General features: G+C 43.2%; 1 protein-coding gene and 1 pseudogene across 5 annotated transcripts in view; one reads left to right on the top strand and one right to left on the bottom strand.

Annotated features, from left to right (window-relative positions):
- The window catches only part of LOC109412747 (SKI family transcriptional corepressor 2-like), an 87,169-nt pseudogene extending 77,175 nt beyond the window's left edge, over window positions 1–9,994 (top strand).
- The window catches only part of LOC115259784 (SKI family transcriptional corepressor 2-like), an 833,559-nt gene that overhangs the window by 487,105 nt on the left and 324,429 nt on the right, over window positions 1–22,025 (bottom strand). The gene's annotated exons all lie outside the window — the stretch shown is intronic.

The raw sequence follows: 22,025 nt of genomic DNA, 5'->3' as shown, positions 1-22,025 counted from the left end.
AAGAACGTGTATGACTGATATCAATGTTTTATGTAAGAAAATTGTAACCTGCAAGAAAATAGGAGCAAAGCAAGGATACTACTACATAATACTAAAAATCTCACAAACAAATTTGGCTAATGTTGCCTCGAATCTAAGAAAGGATCCTCCAATTATTTTTCTCGTAATTTAGAGGAAAATTTTTTAAGGAGTTCCTGAAAGTTTCCTGACGAATGTTTCTAAAGAAATCATAGAAGAAATTCCTGGATGAATCAGTGAAGGGTTCCTCAAGAATCCCATTTAGGGTTTTCTGCAGGAATCCACAGTGGAAAAAAACAGTGCAACCTACACTAAATTCTGTATCTCCCTAACGCATTCAGTTTTTCTAATGAACAAAACGGTCTCAGGCGTAAAATTGTCTGGAGAATCGAATGGAAGTGTTTAAACAGACCGCACGGATCATTATCCTGCTCATTTTGCCCTAACTCCCCAATTTTTTATTCACATCTATATGAAACTAGCTCTAAAACACTTATGAAACATGAATGCGGTTTGCCTTGAAGGACTTTTCTGATGGATTAAGATGTAGAGATTTGATTTGAAGTGATTGCAGCGACCACATGAATATATTTATACTTATTTTACCCTAATTCCCCTCACATATTGAGTTTTGTATGAAATTAGCTCCATAACTCGCAAGGAAATTATGAGTGGTATGCTAAGAAGGCTCTCTTTAGTGAATTATGATACAAGGAATTGATGAAAAGTTATTGCAGTGACCGCGCGAATGTAATTATGCTAATTTTACCCTAATTCTCCTCATATATTGGGAATGCTGTGAAGGAGTTCTTTAGTGAGTTATGATAAAAGGAATCGATTTGAAATTAATGCAGTGACCGCGTGGTGGTTATTTTGGGTATCCTACCCTAATCACCCACATATATTGAGTTTTGTATGGTATAAGCTCTATAACTCACAAGAAACTAATGGATACCACACCATAATTACATTCACGCGGTCACTGTAATCACTTCTAATCGATTCCTTGTATCATAATCCACTAAATAAACAGTTCATAGCATACCACTCATAATTTTCTTGTGAGTTATGGTGCCAATTTCGTACAAAACTCAACATATGTGGGGAATTAGGATAGAATGAGCATAATAACATTCCGCAGTTACTACAATCACTTCTAATCGATTCCTTGTATCATAATCCTTCTTGGTGTACCACTCATAATTCTTGTGAGTTATGAAGCTAATTTCATACAAAACTTAATATATGTGGAGAATCAGGGTTTAATGAGCATAATTGCATTCACGCGGTCACTGCAATCATTTTCAATCGCTCCCGTGTATCATAATTCACATATTCCTTGCATACCACCCATAATTTCCTTGTGAATTACTATGCAAAACTCAACATATGTGGGGAATTAGGGTAAAATGAGCATAACTACATTCGCGGGAACACTGCAATCACTTCTAATCGATTCCTTGCATCATCTTACGCTGAAGAAACCCTTCTTAGCATACCACTCATAATTTCCTTGCGTGTTATGGAGCTAATTTGATGCAACACTCAAAATATGTGGGGAAAAGGGGTAAAATGAGCATAATTACATTCGAGCAGTCACTTCTAATCGATTCCTTGTATCATCCACTAAAGAAACCCTTCTTAGCATACCACCCTTAAGTTTCTTATGAATTATAGAACTAATTTCATACAAAACTCAATATATGTAGTGAATTAGGGTAAAATGAGCATAATAACATTCACGCGGTCACTGCAATCATTTTAAATCTTTCCCTAGTATCATAATCCACTAAAGCAAGCCTTCTCAGAATACCTCTCATAATTTCCTTGCGAGTTTCATGCAAAATTCAATATATGTGGGGAATTAGGGTAAAATGAGCATTATTACATTGGCGTGGTCACTGCAATCACTTCTCATCGTTTCCTTGTATCATAATCCACTAAAGAAACTTTGCTTAGCATATCACTCATAATTTTCTTGTGAGTTATGGAGCTAATTTCATACAAAACTCAATTCATTCATGCGGTCACTGCAATCCCTTCAAATTGATTCTCTACATCTTAATTCTTCAGAAAAGTCCTTCAAGGCAAACCGCATTCATGTTTCATAAATAATTTAGAGCTAGTTTCATATAAATGTCAATAAAAATTTGGGAATTTGGGCAAAATGAGCAGGATAATGGTGCGTGCGGTCTGTTTAAACACTTATATTCGATTCTCCAGACAATTTTACGCCTAAAACTGTTTTGTTCATTAGAAAAGCCGGATGCGTTCGTGAGATACAGAATTTAGTGTAAGTTTGCACTGCCTTTTAGAAATTGTTTTTGAAGGACTTCTTAAAGGAAATACCGTGAGATTACTCGAATAAATTCTCCAAAGAATCGTGAGATAAAATCGTGGTGTTATTGAAGAAATTTCTGAAGGTACGACTGGTGGAATTCTTGGCGAAATCCTTGAAAATTAAAATGATTGGAGAATTTCCTGAACGAATCCTTGGAGAAATTACTGCAGAAATCCGTTGAGAAATTTCTGAGGAAATCTCTGGAAAAGTTTCTGGAAGAGTTTCCGAAGACATTTTTGAAGGATTTCTACTTGGAAATACGTGGAAAAATATTCCAATGGATCCATAGAGATATCGCAGACAGACGTTCTAGCTCGAACAAATTTATTCAAATTTTCTATGTAAATTTTCACTAGCGACACCTAGGCAACCGATTGCCACAGTGAAGTCGCGTTCAGTTGACAGTTTGAGAAACCACGTGCTTCCAGCCGCTTACTTACCACCCAATTCACCACCCACCGAAAAATAAAATCAAAACAAACACTGTCAAAATCATTCCTACATTTGCGTCACATTCACAAAGATTTCCCAATGCGAGTGAAGTTCATCCAAATGCAGTTTTATTCAAGCAAATCTATGTAAAATAAAAGTTATGATGTGTAAAATATTTAACAAGAGTCCTGCGCTAATTTGTGCAAAAGATTTTAGACATTACATAAAAGTCATTTACTCTGCACACATTATGTGGAAACATTATTAGCGTGCAACAGGTGCGGTCTTTTCCCGCCATCCGGCTGGAAGACGACCGTGGTGACAGTTGTTGGTCGCAACGCACATGTGAGGCAGCGATTGAATATGAACGTCGCTAACGCCATCTGTTCGCTGATTGCCACTTGGCAATTTGTGGCGGCCATGTTTTTTACACAAGCTGCTGAGTCAAACTTGAACGTCTGTCTGCGGAGATATACTTGAAGTATCGTTTGATGAATCACTTTGAAAGGTTTCTTAAGATGTTCCTGAAGGAATAGTTGCACATTTACTAAAATAAATTCTTGGAATTTCTATTGAACTCCTTGGTGGAATGCTTTGACGAATTCCTGAAGAAATCCTTGTAGGATTCCATTTTTTTTTATCAAATTCATCAGCCCATATAGCCGAGGCGGTAAACGCACGGGTATTCAGCATGACCATGCTGAGGGTGACGGGTTCGATTCCCGGTCGGTCCAGGATCTTTTCGTAAAGGAAGTTTCCTTGACTTCCTTGGGCATAGAGTATCTTCGTGCCTGCCAAACGATATACACATGCAAAATGGTCATTGGCAGAGGAAGCTCTGCCAGGAGGATCAGCTATTTCTGAAGGAATTATTGGAGGAATTTTTCGAAAAATTTCTAGAGGAACTTCGGAAAAAAATCCGGAAAAATTTCTGAAGGACCTCTGGGAGAAATTCAGGAAGCATCCCTAGGAGGAATTTCTGTAGGATATTACTCATAAGAGTAACAGAATTTCCGAAGGATTTTTTGCTTCCAGATGCAATCCTTATAGGAATTTCTGAAGGAATCTTTGGAAAACTTTCGAAAAAAATCGTTGGAGAAATTTCTGAAAAAAAATCCTGAGATGAATTGCTGTAGGGCAGCTCTGGAGGAATTCCAAGCATAATTTCTAGAGGAACTTCAGGCGATTTTTTTTTTGCGCTTAAGAAAATACTTGAATGTTTGCTGCTTGGAGGATCATCAGTGAGGATTCAAGTATAGGAATCGTATGAAAAAACACTATCAGAGAGTGGAGGAACGGCAAGTGAAATCCCTTGAAGAATTTCAAGAGAAACACTTTAAAAAAAATCTCCAGAAGCAATCCCAGGTAATACTCAAAAATATGCCATTTTTGACTCAACATTTTCCTATTCGAATGAGATTTTGGTTATTTGCTGGATTTTCATTTACTTTTGCATCAACACAACCATATTTTCACATTTTAAATGGTATAAAAAACAAATTTTCTTCTTAAAAAACGTAACTCAAAAACGGTTTGTTGGATTGAAATGATGTCTTTAAAGTTTTTTCAGGAATTTGAGAAATAAAAACACACTGAGAGTAATACTCCTCTCAGATCTTTATTAGATAATTCAATTTTCCGAAAATTTCATCCTTAGATTTTATTATTTTTTCTGTAAAAAGCTGTCAAATGCTACTCAACTATTTTTTTTCAAATTTGTATTTTCAATCAATTTCCAAAACAAGCAAATGGGATTTTTTTATATTTTTGATACCCAAACCGAGTTGATGTACAATTTCCAATGAAAAATATATGCATAACTTTTTTCCTACATCCAATAGTACTTAAATTACAGCGGATTCAAAAACTGAAAAAAAAGGAAAAATTAATGGGACCTTGTAAAATATCATTCGAGATTTTTTTTAAACTGGTTAACTGTTTTAGTCAAAAGTGATTAAATATTTTTCGCATATGTTTATTTGCAAAGCGTCATGAATACCTGTTACATGGTCCATTTTTTCATTTTTTTTTATTATCTGTTTTTTTTTATATGTACATGCTTTTTTATTGGAAATTGTATATAGATTCCATCTTTGGTATAAAAAGTATAAAAAATTGCTTCTTTCTGGTTGTTTGTAAAATCAATATAAAAAATATAAAAATATAAAAATATATAAAAATATAAAAATATAAAAAAGCTGGTAGCATTTGACTATCCTAAGGTTCTTGGTAAATTTTAGCGCTGGCAGTATGTTTTTTGAAGAAAAATAAAAAATCGAATGGAAAATTCAAAATATATGGCATTTAACGTAGATCCGTGATGAATATTATTCTCAGCGATTTTTTTTATCTAAAAGTCCTTCAAATATCCTGAAACATCTTCGAAGACGTCATTTAAAGCAAAAAATAAACGGTTTAGAGTAACATTTTTTTTTATATTTACCCAACCTTTCGACACACCAATTCTCAGGGGGTAAATACTTCTGACGTTATTTGTCTTATGTTTGGTCTCGTCACTAGTATTTATCTCCTGAGAAAGACACACACCAAGTGTCGAAACGGTGGGAAAATATAGAACTCCGTTGATGAAATAAAGACTGCGTAGCCGAAAACTTTACCATTTTTTTTAAAGAATCACGTTTTTCAAAGGTTGTGTGTACGCGCGAAATTTCTAGTCAATTTATGTAAGCTGTAAAAGTAGCTGTCTAAAATATTTTAAGCAGAGTTCATGAAGAAATTTTAACAAAATTTCCTGTTTCCCAAGATAGACTCCATAAGTGAATTTGAATAAATGTTTTTTTTTAATTTTATTTAATTTCGAAATCCTTGATAAAAATGGAAACGAGAAAATAGCAATAAAAATTGGAAGAGAATGTTCTTTTTGTATTATTTTTACAATTTTTTTCCGTATTTATGAATTTTAACTTAAAGCTAATTCTTCACAAATATTTTTTCTTTAAATAACAAGATTAGTTATATTTGATTTCGTTCGAATGTCGGCTAGATTTTTTATAGCAGTTTTAGACGAAAAATTATGAAAATCTTCAGAAAGTGAGTTCAGAAATTTCTGAGAAACTTCCGAAAATTGCATTGAAAAAGTCAGAAATACTTTTAGTTTTACTGAAAGAATAACCAAACAGTCGGCTTGGAAATTGTCCACAGCATTTACGATAAACTCTCCGAAATTAACTTAAAGATTGTTTTCTTCCACAGGGATTTCTGAAATTTCTTCAAAAAGTTCATCAGGAAAATTTCACATTTTTTTTTCTAGTAAAAATGTGTCATAAATCTTTGCTTCAATAAAACCTACATGAATTTTAAAAAATCTTCTAGATATTTCTTAGTAAATTTATCCAGAAAATATAATATTTCTTCATACAGAAATTGGTATTCCCCAATCCTGTGATCTACAGAAATATTTAAAGAGGTTTCATTAGCATTTTATTTTTGAAAATGTTAGGAATTTCGAAAACTTATCTTGAAGAAGTTCATCTGGAAATTGTTCTTGAAATTATACCAGGAATTATTCCAGTAATTCTAGAATTCGCTTTGAAAGCTTCACGAGCTTAACTTTGGAAGCTCCGCGAGTTTCGCTTTGTAAGCTCTGTGAGTTTCGCTTTGGATGCTCCACGAGCTTCGCTTTGGAAGCTCTGTGAGTTTCGCTTTCTAAGCTCTGGGAGATTTGGTTGTAAGCTGTGGGAGCTTCGCTTTGGTAGCTCTGCAAGTTTCGCTTTGGAAGCTCCACGAGCTTCGATGTGAAAGCTCCGCGAGTTTTACTAAGGAAGCTCCGCGAACTTCGCATTGGAAGTTCTGCGAGCTTCAACTTGGAAGCACCGCGAGATTCGCTTTTTGGAATTCAATTTAGAACCTCCGCGAGCTTCGCTTTGAAAGCTTCACGAGCTAAACTTAGGAAGCTCCGCCAGCTTCGCTTTGGAAGCCCTGGGAGCTTCGCTTTGGAAGCACTGGGAGCATCCCTTTGGAAGCTCCGCGAGCTTCGCTTTGGAAGCACCGCGAGCTTCGCTTTGGGAGCTCCGCGAGCTTCGCATTGGAAGCTCCGTGAGCTTCAACTTGGAAGCACCGCGAGATTCGCTTTTTGGAATTCAATTTGGAACATCCGCAAGCTTCGCTTTGAAAGCTTCAACAGCTTCGCTTTGAAGCTTCACGAGCTTCACTTTGGAAGCTCCGCGAGGTTCGCTTTGGAAGCTACGCGAGCTTCGCTTTAGAATCTCAACAAGCTCCGTGAGCTTCAACTTGGAAGCACCGCAAGATTCGCTTTTTGGAATTCAATTTGGAACCTCCGCGAGCATCGCTTTGAAAGCTTCAAGAGCTTCGCTTTGAAAGCTTCACGAGCTTCACTTTGGAGGCTCCGCGAGGTTCGCTTTGGAAGCTCTGTGAGTTTCGCTTTGGATGCTCCACGAGCTTCGCTTTGGAAGCTCCGCGAGCTTCGCTTTGAAGGCTCCGTGGGCTTCAACTTGGAAGCATCGCGAGATTCGCTTTTTAGAATTCAATTTGAAACCTCCGCGAGCTTCGCTTTGAAAGCTTCAAGAGCTTCGCTTTGAAAGCTTCACGAGCTTCACTTTGGATGCTCCGCGAGGTTCGCTCTGGAAGCTTCACGAACTTCGCTTATGAAGTACTGCGAGCTTTGCTTTAGAAACTCCACAAGCTTCGCTTTAGAAGTTCCACGAGCTTCGCTTTGGAAGCCCCGCCAGGTGCGCTTGGAAGCTCCGCGAGCTCCGCTTGGATGCTCCGCGAGCTTCGCCTTGGAAGCTCCGCGAGTTTCGCTTTGGATGCTCCGCGGGTTTCGCTTTGGAAGCACCGCGAGCTTCGCTTTGGGAGCTCCGCGAGCTTCGCTTTGGAAGCTCTGGGAGCTTCGCTTTGGAAACTCCGCGAGCTTCGCTTTGGATGCTCCGTGAATTTCGCTTTGGAAGCTCCGCGAACTTCGCTTTGGATGCTCCGTAATTATACTATTATATTATTTTGAAAGTATAATTATTATTTTGAAAGGTATAATTACTTTCAAAATAATTTGTTAAATTTTTCAAAAAGTTTAATCCTAATTTACGTACATCCATTTGAATATAGTAGGTATGCAATGTATGCAAATGCACCTTGCTCTTCCACAAGTTCAAGAATGCATTCAACGCCGGGGCATGCAAATATACAAACATTCGAGTTTTGTTTTACGACTACGACGACGACGCCACCACCAGGGAGCATCCGCAAGGGAAGCCCATAAAATGCGTCACCTCGCATCGTTGACGTTTGTTTGGTTCTAAAAATGATGCTCACCCGCTAGGTATTCGAGTTCGTGTTCTTCCGATATGGTCGTAAAATTCCCAACAGCAGCGGATGTAAGTGTTGAAAAGGTTGGTCATGGTTGGAGGTGGTTGTGGTGGCAACGGGACTTACTGACTGACCGGTCGGTATAGTGGAAGGATGGTGGAATTACAACATCAAAGTGTCACGTAAGCTAACGCTACTGTTCGCGAAAGCCTGAAAGCCGGTAGCCGTCCGTTTGTTAACTGCTTTGGCGTGTCATATTGATTACACTCTACGGGGGTAATCGTAACTGCGGCGATAAACTACCCAAGAGAGGGCTACTCGCCGGCGGTAATTGAGTATCATTAGTGGCAAACCATTTACGTGAGCCAACCGTTTTAATATGCGATAATACGGATTTTCCGTTCTGACTTGGGTAATCCGCGGGCAAAACAAGTCACCCACATGAAGCTTATCTATTGTTTCTACCTTCCCGTTCCCTGTCGCAGATCCGCACCGTATACATCTACGGTCAACCGATCATTTCGCTGTTCGTGGAGAACCAGGAGCGGCTCTGTCTGGCCCAGATATCCAGCACCCTGCTCAAGGACTTCAGCTACAACGAGATCCACAACCGTCGTGTAGCTCTGGGCATCACCTGCATCCAGTGCACCCCAGTACAGCTAGAGATCCTGCGACGAGCCGGAGCCATGCCCGCCTCGTCCCGCCGTTGCGGAATGATCACCAGACGCGAAGCGGAGCGTCTCTGCAAGTCGTTTTTCGGCGAATGTAGTCAGCCGGCCCTTCCGGAAGGATTCGTCTTCAACGTGTATCACGAATGCGCTTGGGGTTGCGTCGGAGCCTTCTCCCCTGCCCGCTACAACAGTTCCCGTGCTAAGTGCATCAAGTGCACCTACTGTAACCTGTTCTTCTCTCCGAACAAATTCATCTTCCATTCACACCGTCTAACTCCGCACGACAAGTACGTCCAACCGGACGCAGCCAACTTCAACTCCTGGAGACGTCACCTGAAGCTGCAGGGCTCCCCGCCGGAAAAGATCTCCTACGCATGGGAAGACGTCAAGGCCATGTTCAATGGCGGTACTCGCAAACGCTACATTCTATCCACGGCTCGCAAATACAGCGCTGCAGCAACTGCTGCCGCAGAAGCATCATCCGCCCTGCTAGACCCAGGTAAAGAGCCCGTCACATCAACCATCTGTGACCTCTCGACCACGGCAGCCGCCGTGGTAACAAAACAGGAGGCTCCCGATACATCGGAGTCGCATCTCAACAGCGGAGACAGCTGCAGTAGCAGCACCAGCCCGTTTGCTCACATCCCGCATCTGCTGTCGGCACCGAGCGCAGCCATTCCGATTCCGTCGACCAGCTCGGTCACGTCACCGAACGCAGCCGCCGCTGTGGTTGCAGCCAACTCGGCCGCCGCAGCTGCCAGCTTTGGGTTCAAGCTGTCCTGTCTGCAGCCGTTCGCGTTCAACGGGATTGGCCACTTCCCCGGAATGATGCCCAGTTCGGCTGGATATCTGGTGCCGTTGCTGCGTCCAACCAACCCGAAGAGCATCTCCGCTGCGGCGATGTCCGCCTTCAAACCGGTGGTCAAGGTTAAAAAGAGGTATGGTTCGAGGACGATGGTGCAGAGGGATCCCGAACATCACGTCCGGCTCTTCCGAATTAGGATTGGAGTCGCATACTTGGTCTACCTCTGGGGGTTGGGGTTACGAGCGTCCCGGTTTGTTTTTACAGTCGATCACAAATCAAATTTCAAACGTATTACTCATAACTCATGAATTTCGAAAATTATTTATATTCCAGCAATTCTGAATCACAGGCCGTGCGATCTTAATTTGACATTGAGCATCGTTTCGGAAGCTCCGTGAGCTTCGCTTTGGAAGCTCCACGAGCTTCGCTTTAAAAGCTCTGCGAGCGCCCCTTTGAAGCTCCGCGAGCTTCGCTTTGGAAGCTCCGCGAGCTTCGCTTTGGAAGCTCCGCGAGCTTCGCTTTGAAAACTCCAAGAGCTTCGCTTTGGAAGCTCCGCGAGCTTCGCTTTGGAAGCTCCGCGAGCTTCACTTTGGAAGCTCCGCGAGCTTCACTTTGGAAGCTCCGCGAGCTTCGCTTTGGAAGTTCCGCGAGCTTCGCTTTGGAAGCTCCGCGAGCTTCGCTTTGGAAGCTCCGCGAGCTTCGCTTTGGAAGCTCCGCGAGCTTCGCTTTGGAAGCTCCGCGAGCTTCGCTTTGGAAGCTCCGCGAGCTTCGCTTTGGAAGCTCCGTGAGCTTCGCTTTGGAAGCTCCATGAGGTTCGCTTTGGAAGCTCCGCGAGCTTCGCTTTGGAAGCTCTGTGAGCTTCGCTTTGCAAGCTCTGCGAGCTTCACTTTGCAAGCTCCGTGAGCTTCGCTTTGGAAGCTCCGTGAATTTCGCTTTGGAATCTGCGCGAGCATCGCTTTGGAAGGTCCGTGAGCTTCGCTTTGGAAGCTCCGCGAGTATCCCTTTGAAAGATCCGCGAGCTTCGTTTTGTAAACTCGGCGAGCTTCGCTTTGGAAGGTCCGCGAGCTTCGCTTTGGAAGCTCCGCGAGCTTCGCTTTGGAAGCTCCGCGAGCTTCGCTTTGGACGCTCCGCGAGCTTCGCTTTGGAAGCTCCGAGAGCTTCGCTTTGGAAGCTCCGCGAGCTTCGCTTTGGAAGCTCCGCGAGCTTCGCTTTGGAAGCTCCGCGAGCTTCGCTTTGGAAGCTCCGTGAGCTTCGCTTTGGAAGCTCCGTGAGGTTCGCTTTGGAAGCTCCGCGAGCTTCGCATTGGAAGCTCTGTGAGCTTCGCTTTGCAAGCTCTGCGAGCTTCACTTTGCAAGCTCCGTGAGCTTCGCTTTGGAAGCTCCGTGAATTTTGCTTTGGAATCTCCGCGAGCATCGCTTTGGAAGGTCCGTGAGCTTCGCTTTGGAAGCTCCGCGAGTATTCCTTTGAAAGATCCGCGAGCTTCGTTTTGTAAACTCGGCGAGCTTCGCTTTGGAAGCTCCGCGAGCTTCGCTTTGGAAGCTCCGCGAGCTTCGCTTTGGAAGCTCCGCGAGCTTCGCTTTGGAAGCTCCGCGAGCTTCGCTTTGGAAGCTCCGCGAGCTTCGCTTTGGAAGCTCCGCGAGCTTCGCTTTGGAAGCTCCGCGAGCTTCGCTTCGGAAGCTCCGCGAGCTTCGCTTTGGAAGCTCCGCGAGCTTCGCTTTGGAAGCTCCGCGAGCTTCGCTTTGGAAACTCCGCGAGCTTCGCTTTGGAAGCTCCGCGAGCTTCGCTTTGGAAGCTTCGCTTAGGAAGCTCCGAGAGCTTCGCTTTGAAAGCTCCGAGAGCTTCGCTTTGGAAGCTCCGAGAGCTTCGCTTTGGAAGCTCCAAGAGCTTCGCTTTGGAAGCTCCGGGAGCTTCGCTTGGAAGCTCCGCGTGCTTCGCTTTCGAAGCTCCGCGAGCTTCGCTTTCGAAACTTCGCGAGCTTCGCTTTGAAAGCTCCACGAGCTTCGCTTTGGAAGCTCCACGAGCTTCGCTTTCGAAGCTCCGCGAGCTTCGCTTTGGAAGCTCCGCGACCTTTGCTTTGGAAGCTCTTTGAGCTTCGCTTTGAAAGGTCCGAGAGCTTCGGGAAGATTCAAATATTACGTCCATCATTTTTTGGGATTTCTAAACCCCCCCTCCCCCCTCTGTCACGCTATTTTCCTATACCTAATACACGTACTGTCACACTTTTCTAGACCCCCCCCCCTCCCCCAAATCTTGGACCTAATTTTTGAACGTTCCCTTCGCTTTGAAAGCTCCGAGAGCTTCGCTTTGGAAGCTCCGAGAGCTTCGCTTTGAAAGCTCCGAGAGCTTCGCTTTGGAAACTCCGAAAGCTTCGCTGTGGAAGCTACGAGAGCTTCGCTTTGAAGCTCCGAGAGCTTTGCTGTGGAAGCTCTGAGAGCTTCGCTTTGGAAGCTCCGGGAGCCGCGCTTTGGAAGCTCGGCAAGCTTCGCTTTGGAAGCTCCACAAGATGCACTTGAAAGCTCCGCGAGCTTCACTTGGAAGCTTCGTGAGCTTCACTTTGAATGCTACGCAAGCTTTGATTTAGAAACTCAACAAGCTTCGTTTAGAAAGCTCCGTGACCTTCGCTTTGGAAGCATCACAAACTTCGCTAGGAAGCTCCACAAGCTTCGCTTGGAAGCTCCACGAGCTTCGCTTTGAAGCTCCACGAGCTTCGCTTTGAAGCTCCACGAGCTTCGCTTGGAAGCTCCACGAGCTTCGCTTGGAAGCTCCACGAGCTTCGCTTGGAAGCTCCACGAGATTCGCTTGGAAGCTCCGCGAGCTTCGCTTGGAAGCTCCACGAGCTTCGCTTGGAAGCTCCGCGAGCTTCGCTTGGAAGCTCCGCGAGCTTCGCTTGGAACCTCCGCGAGCTTCACTTGGAAGCTCCACGTGCTTCGCTTGGAAGCTCCGCGAACTTCACTTGGAAGCTCCGCGAGCTTCACTTGGAAGCTCCGCGAGCTTCACTTGGAAGCTCTGCGATCTTCGCTTGGATCCTCCGCGAGCTTCACTTGGAAGCTCCACGTGCTTCGCTTGGAAGCTCCACGAGCATCGCTTGGAAGCTCCGCGAATTTCGCTTGGAAGCTCCATGAACTTCGGTTTGGAAGCTTAAAAAAAGACTGAGCACAACCTGTGGAATTCAGATTCGAGCCCAGGGACTTCACGCAACTTGAAACTTCCTGTCCGTTACAACCGTTTTAGCACTGTTTACAACCACCTACAGTAATCCACTTAATCCTAGAAAGGTCGCACCTTTCACACAATTCTTCTCCTAAATAAAATAGCCATTGTTGTCGCAACATAAAAAAAACAAACCGCACACGCGACGCGTCATTGTTTGGTCTCAGTTATGGTCGTCGTCGTCGTCATCTAACATAAAAGAAGCGAATTGCCCACCCGTAGCACGTCGTAGGACCTACACTACATGTGTCCTACACAAATGGTCGAAAGCGTCTCGTCGCCCTCTAGCCTCTTCCGCATGGCGCTCTCGACCCGAGTAGCACACATGTTCTACATAGGTCTATGCAACTCTTATATGACCAAATTCAGTCATATAGGAGTTACATAAACTTGTATAGAACTTGTGTGCTACTAGGGGAGTGTGTGTCTCGTCATAACAACAGATTTTTTTTCGGATTTTTTTACGGCTAAATACCGACGACGTCTCTGCGTGTTTACTCGAGGGGATCTAAATTGGTTATAAATGGAGGGACATCTTCTTTGGTGGATGGTGCGGGCCTGCCGGCCGGCCGGCTCCATGGGGTCAATTACGCGCAGTTTCGTCGTAGGTTATTATCGTTACAAGCAGCTTCCAGCAGACTAAGAGGGTGAGAAAGAGAGAGTGCTAGAGGGCAAACGATGGACCAGAGCGATCGATTAACCACTCCGCGGATGAGGTCATTTGGGATGATGGTTTCCCTAAAAATCGAAGGTAAGTGATATTGAGTCTCGTTATGTCATGACAATATACCGCATTTAGTTCACCACTGGACTGCGCACTCAGTCTTCATAAGTGCGAAAACGTAAATAAAAGTGCGCGATTGCATCAAATCAAGTTGACGTCTTCGGCGCACTGTTTCTTCAATCCATGCTCAATAAGTGCTCTGAAGACACCGAGTTGATTTGATGCAATCGCGCACTTTTATTCGCGTTTTCGCACTTGTAAAAACAAGTGCGATAGTCCAGTGGTGAACTAAATGCGCTATAATATAAATAAGCGCATAAATTTCAGTGATTGATTTGTTTACTTTATACTTGACGTCGCCACAATGGTCGAGGGTGGTGTCAGAGCGAGTAGTTCCCGCAAAGTGTCACTCCCTTCGATAGGCATACCGTATACATATGTGAAATACCGTAGTTCTCGGATTAGAGCAGATATCACGTACCATGGCGACAATATTGCTCACCTTTTACGGGTATAAACGATACGTGCAAATGGCTCCGCTTCCTTTCTCGTAGAAGATGATGTCTGAGTTTTGTTGTTGATATTTTGTCGTCGACAGTAGGTGTGCCGTTTATGACTGGAAGTTACAATTCTCGCACTTAGTATCATACGGGTAGTATCTACAATGATTGATTTCTCTTCATCGATTTTCTCTTTGATTAAAAACTTCGGCAGCAACTCATTTTCGGTGATTTTATTGATGCTAGTCCTAATCATCTTTCATCGAAACGCACCGAGAGATCATCCGAATATTGCTCGTATCCCCCGGAATAATCCGAAGAAAAATTCGATGAAGAAAAATCGATCTGTATAATACTGAACGCGAGAATTGAATACAATGAGTCTGTTATAATTTTATAGTTCAATCATATACTGCGCATTTCTCACTCCAATAATGGACCCCTTTCGCAACTAGCATAAGTGCGGGATCATGACTAAAACTACGATTTCGCTTCGAATCGTGTCGGTGTCTTCTGCGCAATTATTCAGCATTCTTAGTTAAATAACAGAAGACACCGACACGATTCGATACGAAATCGCAATATTCTTCATGACCCCGCACTTATGCTAACCATTCTGTCAGGTATCAGGTATCAGACGGCCGGCTCCAAAGGCACGTTATCCTCCATTTGGGACATTTGTTCCACCGCCAAAATAACAGCCTATTTCATCATCTACCTAAGGGAAAGGAAGGAAATAAGGATTTGGATGGGAACAGGGACAGGTAGGAAAATAGGAAAAATACCCTGGAAGAGGGTACTAACGCACAAGCGTACCACAATGGGTTCAAACAGCGCCCTGAAAAGGGCACTGTAATAACGCATAAAGCGAAAGAGAGCCTATAGCTCTTTACCACAGCGGGTTAAGAACAACGGAATATCCTGAAGATTCAAGTTTTTGAAGTCAGTTTCGCTTAATAAGTGTTTACCGAATACTCGGAAACGCAGTTGCGCGAAAACTGGACAGTTACATATCAAATGATATGAAGTTCCATAATCGGATTCACAGCTATCACATGCTAATGAATCAGCTTGCTGAATATTCGCCATGTGATAACTGAATCGGCAGTGGCCAGTCAACGCTTTGACCAGCATGCTGCAATTTTGCTTAGATAGATTAGTTAGATACTTCGCCACCCGTAGAGATGGCTCAGCTTAATACATTTTCGTTTAACGACATGGCTCCAAACTATTCCAATATTGTCTGTGTTGAGTGACAGTCCAGGTGTGGATCTGAAACTTTACCCAACACTTCGATATCGGAATAGCTGGCTCAGGGCCAATGAGGTCATGTGATGCTCCAGTGCGAGCTAACTCATCAGCCAATTCATTTCCAACTATGGAAGAATGGCCATGCACCCATACAAGGTGAACAGCGTTTGCTGAATGCAGTTCCTCGATTTGAGTTCGACAAGCGATAACTATCTTCGACCTAGGGTTGGCCGAAGCAAGTGCTTTAATAGCAGCCTGGCTATCTGAACAGAAGTATATTACTTTGCCCATTACGTGCTGTTGAAGTGCTGATTGCACTCCGCACATAAGAGCAAAGATTTCGGCCTGAAAAACGGTGCAGTGTCTACCAAGTGAGTAAGACTGATGCAGCCTTAGCTCACGAGAATAAACACCAGCACCTGCTCGACCTTCGAGAAGGGAGCCATCAGTGTAACATACGATGCCGTCTGAAATACTTCTTTCCAGATAACCAGATGTCCACTCTTCCCGGGAAGGGAATTTCGTGGAAAATGTCCTATATGGAAAATTACAAGCAATTGTAAGATCACTTGGAGCAAGGGCAATTTTGTCCCAATTCACTAAAAGTGGAAACAACGAGGTGTGTGTTGATGTGCGGTTCACAGGAGTTTCCTCTAGTAGACCGAGTACCCACAAGCGGTAAGTGCAAGAAAGTGCTTCTTGTTTCAGATGAATGTGTAGTGGGGCAACGTCAAAGAGAACTTCGAGCTGAAGAGAATGCTCCAGACATCGTCATTAAGCAAATCCTTTGGAGATGGCCTAATGTTAATTGGACCGTTCTCACTTCGCCCTTTTTCCACCACACAAGACATCCATATGCCAATATTGGACGAACAACAGTTGTGTAAATCTATTTGATATACTTGGGTTTTAGACCCCAAGTTGTACCAAAGGTTCACCGGAATTGCCCGAAGGTCATAGCTTTCTTGATTCTGAACTCAATGTGAGGTGTCCAGGAAAGCTTGGAATCAAGAATGACTCCAACGTACTTTACCTGTTTAGTCACATTGATTTCAGAATCAAAGAGACGTAAAGGTCGAACTCCATTACGGTTTCGCTGTTCCGTGAAAAGAACAATAGATGTTTTACTCGGATTTACCGAAAGGCCATATTGGCGACACCAACCCTCAACTACCTGAAGAGCGTTTTGTATCAGGTCGAATAGGGTGCTAATGCACATACTGACTAGCAATGTTTGGTAGTCATCGGCAAAACCATGAATAGGAAAACCGCTATTATTAAGTTGCTTCAATAGCGTATCTGCTACGAGATTCCACAAAAGTGGTGATAAGACTCCCCCTTGGGAGCATCCACAAACACTCAATTTCTTAATTGCCGCTTGACGCAATGTCGCGAAGTGATGTCGGTTTTTGAGCATTTGGTGAATCCAATTGGAAATCATTGGAAATATATCATGACCCCGTGCGGCTTCCAATATGGCATCGAAAGGCACGTTGTCAAAGGCACCCTCGATATCTAAGAAAACACCCGAGCAAGATTGCTTTTGAGCGAATGCCTTCTCGATATCGTAAACAACTTTGTGTAAAAGATTCACAATGGAATTTCCAGGTTGGTAAGCATGTTGGTTCACATGAAGAGGCACGTTGACCAGATGAACATCATGGATGTGATGATTTACAATGCGTTCTAAGCATTTCAGAAGAAAAGAGGTCAAACTGATAGGTCTGAAGCTCTTTGCTTCTTCATACGACGCACGACCCACTTTCGGAATAAACTTTACAGTAACATTCCGCCAGGATTTGGGAATATACCCTGTAGCAAAACTGCAAATAAGTAGTTGTTTCGAAACATGTTTGAAGTGATCAAATCCATTCTGAAGTAAAATATGATAAATCCCATCTGCCCCAGGAGATTTGAAAGGAGCAAAGCTATTAAGTGCCAATTCAATCGATTCTAAAGTTATGATACTCTGAGCCGAAGCTATAGAATCATAACCACAAGAAAAGACATCAGGTTCATCCGAAGATGTAATACTCACACATACGGGGAAGTGTGTACTGAATAAACATTCCAAAACTTCCTCATCAGAGGAAATGAAATCACCATTTGGCAAACGAAGTTCGTTCACTTGAAAATCCTTAGATTCTGCAAGGATTTTGTTCCACCGACTGGCTTCACTCAGACTGGAAATATTTGTACAAAGGTTTTTCCAGCCGGATCGTTCAACAGACCGAAGAGCTTTCTGGTAGGCCTTGCGAGCCGACCTGAAAGCCTCCGATCCAGCCGAACGCCGTCTGTTCTAACTCTTTCTTCATTGTTTCCTGACTTCGCCAGATCAAAGTTCCACCCAGGGGCTCCTCTTGTGGTCTTCACAGACCGCAGAGGGCAAGATTCTTCAAAAGCTTCCGTGATGAAGGCCGTTGTAGTATCAACGGCTTTATCTAAATCACTTGGAGTGTCAATTGATGGTGAGTATCCATGAAATTTGGCTGCAATCAAATCGGTAAAGAGATCCCAGTTGGTTGACCGGGGGTTCCTGAAACGCAAAGTTTGCGAAGTAACATTCACATGTTCAAAAAAGATTTATCGATGGGCAGAAGATTCTTCATCTGACACATGCTGCTAGAGCGAAGCGTTATGTCTAACACTTCCTCTCTAGCAGATACCATGAAGGTTGGGTGGTTGCCTATGTTAAGTAATCCAAGATCTGTACTACTTAAGTATTCCATCAAACTGGAGCCTCTCAAATTGATGTCTGAGCTGCCCCAGATTATATGGTGAGCATTAGCATTACTACTAAGGCCTTTTGAAGTGCAGTATGCAATAACTTGCTTTAAAGATTCCGTAGGGAATGGTTCATCATGCGGTAAATGAACCGAACAATAAACGTATTTCCTGTTGAGGTTTCAAACAGATACATCGATTGTGATAGTACATACATCTCTAGTAGTTAGTTCAGAGATGAGTGTAGCAAGGATTGCGTTGTTGACAAGCACACATGCTCGAGGCATGACACGTGAGTTTGCCATTTCATTTTTACTGAAAGTAGCAAACACCGGATTCACAAGGTTTCCTAGATAGAAATGCCCCTTACGAAAGTAAAGTTCTTGGACTAACGCCACTTGAGCTGTACCATTTTGCAAAAGTCTACAAAGATTGATCTTTGCTGTTTTTTTTTGTACTGAAGATTGGTCTGAGCTATCCTTACCGTAGCCACTACCCAAACTAGGCAAGATTAAACTCTTAACAATCACAGCACAAAAAAGAACAGCAACAATAAAGCCAGATCGGTATCGATTTGAATGCGCCAAAGGCGAGGATGCACAGTCTGAGATGAACAAAAATGAGTCTACGTAGTTTATGGACAGCGCCTTAGTGGGAGGAACCTTGTTTACACAAGCGTTGCACGAGCGGCCGCGTCGTTGAATGATGGTTGCTGCGGAAAAAATGTCCAGCTGGTTAATTCGTGTCGGGTAGTAGATATGTGGAACCGGCCAACCCAATCTGGTCCTGTCGCGGGTGTCGGAATTATCGCTGCTGGAACCCGTGCAGTGGAAATTTAAGCTATGGCACCAAAACTAGGCATATGAAAGCTCAATCTTCATGATCTTTAATATATATCATCTTGGTCATCAAAAAAACATCCAATGGCCTTCCCAGTAAATCACTGGTCAACCCGTGGCCACCGAAATGGGTCCTAGAAGAGCCTTCTTCGATGATATTTTGACCATGGTGCCGAAACTAGGTATGCGACGGCTCTATCTTTATGATTTTTCATATCCATCTCCTTGTAGTTCCTCCGAGTTTTTCTTCGAGAGTTCCCCCGGAAATTTCTCCAGTATTTGCTCCGGAAATTTCTCCAGGAGTTCCTCCGGAGATTCCTCCATGAATTACTCCGGAAATTCCTCCAGAATTTCTTCCAAGATTTCCTCCGGAAATCGCTCCAGGATATCCTCCAGAAATTCCTCCAGGATTTTCTCCGGCAATTCCTCCAGGATTTCTTCCGGAAATTCCCCCAGGATCTCTTCCGGAAATTCCTCAAGGATTTCCTCCGCAAATTCCTCCAAGAGTTCCTCCCGGAAATTGTCGGAGGAACTTCCTGGGCAAATTCCCGGGGAAACTCCCGGAGGGACTCCTACAGGAACTGCTTCAAGAACTTCGGAAGGACCTCCTGGAGTAATTTCCGAAGCAACTCCCATAGGAATTTTCAGAGAAGTTCCTCGAGGAATACTTGGAGGAAATCGTGGAGGAACTTTCGGAGGAGTTTCGGAGGAACTCCTAGAGAAAATTTCTGAGGAACTTTTTGGGAGAATTCCTGGAGGATTTTACGGAGGAATTTCTATGGAACTCCTGCAGGAACTTTTGGAAGAGCTCTCGGAGGAGCTCCCGGGAGAACTTCCTGTGAATATGTCTGGAGAAATACTTGGATATACTCCTGGAGGAATTCTCTAAGGATTTCCCGGAGGAATTCCTGCAGGAACTTTTGGAGTAAATACCCAAGGAATTTCTGGAGGAATCCCGGAGGAATTTACGGAGCAATTCCTGGAGAAATTCTCGCAGTATTTTCTAGAGGCATTCCCGGAGAAATATCTGAAGGCATTCACGGAGAAGCTCCTGAAAGAATTCTCGACTGAATACCCGGTGGAATTCCCTGTTGGAATTCCTTGAGGAATTCCTGGAGAAAACCTTAAGGGGAACATCTGGAGGCATTCCTGGAAGAATTGCCGGAGGAATTCATGGAACGGAGAAATTCTTCGAATTTATTATCTGCGTGAATTTTCCTCCCTATATTTCGTGCATAAATCTGAAGACCCATCCAGCGCATTGATCTGCGAATGCATCTACTTGTTTACTGCGACTTGTGAGTAAGCAAACAACGATTAGTGCTCAAGTAAATTATGCTTCCGGCAGTATGTATTCGACGGAGTTGTTCAGAACAACAACTACTTCGTGGTGGTAGTTATTTCCGGTACAAGTTTGATGAGATGCATCAATCAATTCAAGACAGATAGGGGGGTACAATCTTCAGCAAAGTTTTTAAGGACTTCGATCGCTGCTAGGAGATCGATCACATTATCTCGATTTTTTCCACCCCACGTGGTGCTAATGTATGTACACATGTAGATACCTTTGATCTGATAGACGATTATGATCTTCGGCAAAGGTATGTATCAGGTATACAAACATACCGAAAATTCTACAAGAATTTCATCAAAAATTGCCCCTAGAATTACTTCATGGATTTCTCAAATATTTCCCCTAGAAATTCGTTTACGGAATAATTTAGGGATTCTTTCAAAAATTCCTCCGGTCATTCCTTAATTGCTTCAGGTAATTCTTCGGATAATACCCCAGCATTTTTTCCTGAGATTCTTCCAAGAATTCTCTCCGTGGTATCTCCACATTTTTTTCCTAGGATCCATCTGTGATTCCTCAGGGAGTTATAACCTGCGAATTTTCTTGGAATTGCTTCTAAAGTTCCCTCTAAGGTTCTACCAGAAGTTTCCTCTGAGATTCCCAACAGGTTCTATCTTAGGAAGTTCTTCCAAGATTCCTTCCGAGATTTCTTCTGGGACTTCAAGGGGTTTCTTCAAGTATTTCTCATAGAGTTCCGGGAATGCTTGAGGAATTCCATCCAAGATTCGCCTAGTAACTTCTGAGGAAAACCAGAAGGTACTTGCTGGATTATCTCCTCAAGAAAAATCCTGTAAAAACTTCATGAGGAATTCTGTAAATAAGAACTGCAAGAGGAATTTCTCAAAATGCTCGCTAATAGACTCCAGGTGGATTTCCATGAGAAACATCTGACAGAATTCCAGAATGAACTTCCAGATAAATTCGAGAAGGATCTGCAGCAATTCGAAACGGAACTCTTGGGGGAAATCAGAAAAGAGTTCCTGGATGAATCCTGGAAAGTTTTTCTGAAGAAATCCTGGAAGCAGTTTCTGAAAGAATTTCAAAAGAACTTCCCGGAATAAGTTTTACAAGGAATCCCAGAAAGAGTTTCGAAAGGTATCTCGGAAGAAGTTTTCGTAGAAATACACGTAATTCCAGAAGCAATTCCTGACAGAAGTTCGGAAAAAAAACCCGGGGAATCCCTGATGGAGCTCATGAAGAAATCCCGGAAGGAGTTCTCGAAAGAATCCTGGATGTAGTTCCTGGAGGATTCCAGATAGAGGTTCTTGGATGAATTCCGGAAGAAGTTCCCGGTGGAATTACCATAAAAATCCCAGAAGGAATTCTTGAAACATGTAGTTCTTGGAAGAATCCCGGAAGGAGCTCCAGGATAGCTCCTGAAGAAGTTTTTGGAGGACTACTGAAAGACCTTCTTGTAGAATTTCTGGAAGGATCTCATAAAGAATTCCTGAAGACATACCAGAAAGAACTCTGGAAGGAATCTCGCATAAAACTCCTGGAAGGAATCCTTGACAGAATTTTGGAAGCAGTTTCTGATGGAATCTCGGCACGAAGTCCTGAAGCAATCCCGAGAGAATTCCTGGAGAATTTTTAAAAATGCTGGAATTCTCATGAATACCTTCTGGAAGTAAAAAAAAACTTCTGAAGACATTCCAAAAAAAACTTTTAGAAGAACTTAGAATGAAATTCCTGGAGGATGAAGGAATCAAGGAATTCCAGAAGTAGTTTCAAAAGGTATTCGTTAAGAAATCCCAGAAAAAATCCTTTTGTAGGTATGCTAGCAACTTCATATTTGTGCGTCTTATGACCAAAATCTAAAGAGCGAGTGCTACCACGATCTCCCCTATAATTAGTCGGTTATAAATGCTGCCTG

This window comes from Aedes albopictus, chromosome 1 (assembly GCF_035046485.1).
Source record: "Aedes albopictus strain Foshan chromosome 1, AalbF5, whole genome shotgun sequence".
Taxonomy (NCBI): domain Eukaryota; kingdom Metazoa; phylum Arthropoda; class Insecta; order Diptera; family Culicidae; genus Aedes; species Aedes albopictus.
Note: the sequence above shows the minus strand (reverse complement) of the source record. Positions and strands in the feature narration are given on the sequence as shown.